Genomic DNA, 3,711 nt, shown 5'->3' with positions numbered 1-3,711 from the left:
AGATTCTAAATATAGGTAAAATAATATGGTATTTGTCTTTCTTTGGCTTATGTAATTCAGCATAATACCTTTTAGGTCCACCCTTGTTGATGCAAATAGCAAGATTCATTCGTGTGTTTTTTTTTATGGCTGAGTCATATTCAATTGTGCATATGCATCACTTTCTTCTCCATTCATCTATTAATGAACACTTAAGTTGCTTCCATATCTTGGCTATTGTAATTATGCTGCAATAAACATAGGGATGCATATATTAATTTTTGATTTAGTGTTTTGGGTTTCTTGGAGAAATACCCAGTAGAAATTCTGGGTTCTTTTATGTCTCTTGATATAGCCTTTGTTTTAAATTTATTTTGTCTGTTATAAGTATTACTACTCCAGTTTTCATTTTTTTGTTTCCATTTTCATGAAATATCTTTTCCATCCATTTACTTTTAATCAGTGTATGTCTTCCCATCTAAAGTGATTTTCTTATAGACAGCATGTGTAAGGATCCTGTTTTCTTATCCATTCAGCCATCCTATGTCTTTTGATTGGTACATTTAACTCATTTGCATTTAAAGTAATTGTTGATAGATATGTATTTATTGCCATTTTATTATTCATATATTTTCTTTTTCTTGCAATACTGTTTTGGTGGTGATCTACTCCTTTAGTTTTTCTTGTCTAGGAAGCTTTATTTCATGTTCAATTTTAAGTGATAGCCTTGCTAGGTAGAATTATCTTGGTTATAGGTTCTTGCTTTTCATTTCTTTGTGTATTTTGTGCCAGTCCCTTCTAGCCTGAAAAGTTTCTGTTGGGAAATCAGGTGACAGTCTTGTAAGTGCTCCCTTGTCAGTAATTAACTCCTTTTATGTTGCTGCTTTTAAGATGCTCTCTTTGTCTTTAACCTTTGGCGTTTTAATTATGATGTGTCTTGTTGTGCACCTCTTTGGTTTCATCTTGTTTGGGACTCTCTGCTCTTCATGGACTTGTATGTCTATTTTTTTCACCAGGTTAGGGAAATTTTTAGAGATTCTTTTTTGCTCTCTCTCTCTTCTTCTGGTACACCTATGATACAGATGTTGTTACACTTGAAGAGGAAGGAAGGAATGCTTTCAAATTCATTCTATGAAGTCAGAATTACCCTGATACCAAAACCAAAGGCATTAAAAAAATACTAGTGGCCAATATCCTTGATGAACATAGGTGCAAAAATTCTTAACTTCGGCCCAGCAGCTTGCTCTGCCTGGTCAGTGCCCTAGGCCTTCAGTGTCACCATGGACACAGTGCCACTTACACCATGGCTTGGGTCCTGACTTCACCATAGCCTCTAGGAAGACTTAGGTCCTCGAAGCCTCTTTTAGTGATGGAGATAGGGCTTTAGGCAGCATTGCAGTGGCGAAACAGACCCTCTGGAATGGATAGACTCCTCCTGAGCAATTTTGCTTTGCCTGTCAGCATAATCATCACATTTCATTCTGGTGGCAGGGACTCAGTTCTGAAATCCATATAGAAAAAGCACCTAGATCCCAGTCTTTCAATGGCTTCAAGATAAATCAGAAGCCTGCTCTTGAACTTAATGGGCCTCTAGGCATGCCCCGACCACTGAGATGTACCACCAGGCATTCAGCTATGATAATGCTCTGGACCCAATGCCTGTGATTCCACCATCAGACATGGGCAGCATCCCCTAGAAGTCAGTGATTCCACAGCACAAGTATCAGCATGTTGTCAGGGTGGAGAAAAAAGAGGCAGTATCTTCTCTCCTGCCATGATCCTATCATGGTCATTGACAGTATGAACAAGGTTCTCATGGTAAAGGCTAAAGCCACCTATGTCATCATGTATTCTCTGATGACAAAAACAGACCCAGGAGAGCATTCAGCATTTTGAACAACAGGCAGGACAGAGAGAGAGAGAGATGCTGGATAAACACCCAAGGTCCTTACCACCGAGGGGACCAAGTAACTTTGAATGACAGAAAAACTCCACAAAATAAAACTAGAGTGAAGAGATTATGAGAGAAGAGAAGCTGCTGGCCTCAGCCCAGTTCACCCCTAACTCTTCCCCTAAGCAGAAGCTTAGATGCTGGTTCTCTGCTGGCTCTTCCACAGCCTCACCTGGCCCAAATCTTAGCATCATTAATTCTGGAAGATAAATGGGCTCTCTTTGGACCAGTATCTGATTTGGGAGGGTGTTTTGCCACCTAGGCCTACAGAGCAGCCCAGAAACCTTCTCCAATGGAACTGATCCATGTGCAGGCCACTTGACTGGCCAAGGATCCAGCAACCTTTAAGCCTCTCAAGATGGACATCCCAGTGATTGAAGGGAAGAAACTACTGCCAAGGACTCATAATCTCAAACCCCATGACTTGAATGTGCTCACACACACCTGCTTCTAGAGTTTTCTCTTTCAGGGACTCTGCACCCACTTCCTTTTTACTTTGGCTCTGACACAGGCAAGATTTGGGGTGTTTTTTTTTATTTTCACTTTTTTGGTTGTTTGTTGTTTTTTAAAAACTGCTTAAACTGAGGCTACAGCTGGAGACATAATTGGTTTTTGATAAAGAAAAAATAAAAAAAACTTGTCCTTGTGGAAGAAGCCTTTGTGCATTGCTTTAATTTAAAGTTAGACTTAATAGTCTCATCACCTATTTTTGCATCAAAGGAAGCAAGGATATACAATGAGATAAAGATAGTCTCTTCAATAAGTGATGTTGGGAAAAGAATGGATACATGCAGAAAAACGAAAATTGGAGCACTTTTTTACACCATATACAAAAATAAATTCAAAATGGACTAAAGACTTAAAAATAAGACCAGAAACCATAAAACTCCTAGAAGCATAAGCAGTAAAACATTTGACTTAGCTCTTAGTAATATCCTTTAGGAGGTGTCTGTCTCCTCAGGTGAGGGAAACAAAAGGAAATATAAACAAAGAGACTACATCAAACTAAAGAGCTTTTGCACAGCAAAGGAAACTATCAACAAAATGAAAAAGCAATCAACTGAACGAGAGAAAATATTTGCAAATGATATATCCAAAAAGGGGTTAATATTCAAAATCTATAAGGAATTCATATATCTTAACACCAAAAAATCCAATTTAAAAATAGGCAGAAGACCTAAACAGAGGACATTTCTCCAAAGAGGACAGATGGCCAACAAACATATGAAAAAATGTTCAGCATCACTAATCATCAGGGAAATGCAAATTAAAAGCATAATGAGATATCACCTCACACCTGTCAGAATGGCTATCTATATATATAAAAGGCTAAATATGCTAAGTGTCTGACTTTCATTATAGCCAGGTGCAAACATTTCACACTTTAACCAAATGTCTGTGAAGCGTTTTCCTATGCCTCATCTCATTTGATCCGCACAGATGTCCTGGAATAGGGAGACAGGAGACTCGGTGGAATCCTATTTTCTTTTCATTAGCCAGAAGACGGAGATTTAGAAAGCTTAGAAACTTGACCCGACTGAAAAGAAGTGGTGAACCTTGAAAATGACTTTAGGTTTTCTCACTGCGCAGAATATAGTCAAACACTGCTGCAGTTAAATATTTTACCCTTTGTTCTCCCTGCATGATCTATAATAATAATCTGCTTTGTGTTTATATTTACTGCTGTGTTGCTGACAATTACCTGAAAGAGAAGTTGGGGTGCTTCACTGGGCTGGAAAAAGTTTAGCTAAATCAGAAAGCAGGTCTAATTAAGCAAGTTT

The 3,711-nt window shown here is 38.3% G+C and overlaps 1 pseudogene; it reads left to right on the top strand.

Moving 5' to 3' along the window:
- Positions 1-1,666: 1,666 nt before the first annotated feature.
- Positions 1,667-2,659, top strand: LOC102239484 (annotated as a pseudogene).
- Positions 2,660-3,711: the final 1,052 nt, after the last annotated feature.

This window comes from Myotis brandtii, unplaced genomic scaffold (genome assembly GCF_000412655.1).
Source record: "Myotis brandtii unplaced genomic scaffold, ASM41265v1 scaffold195, whole genome shotgun sequence".
Lineage (NCBI taxonomy): Eukaryota > Metazoa > Chordata > Mammalia > Chiroptera > Vespertilionidae > Myotis > Myotis brandtii.
The sequence above is the reverse complement of the archived record's forward strand: the minus strand, read 5'-3'. Positions and strand labels throughout refer to the sequence as shown.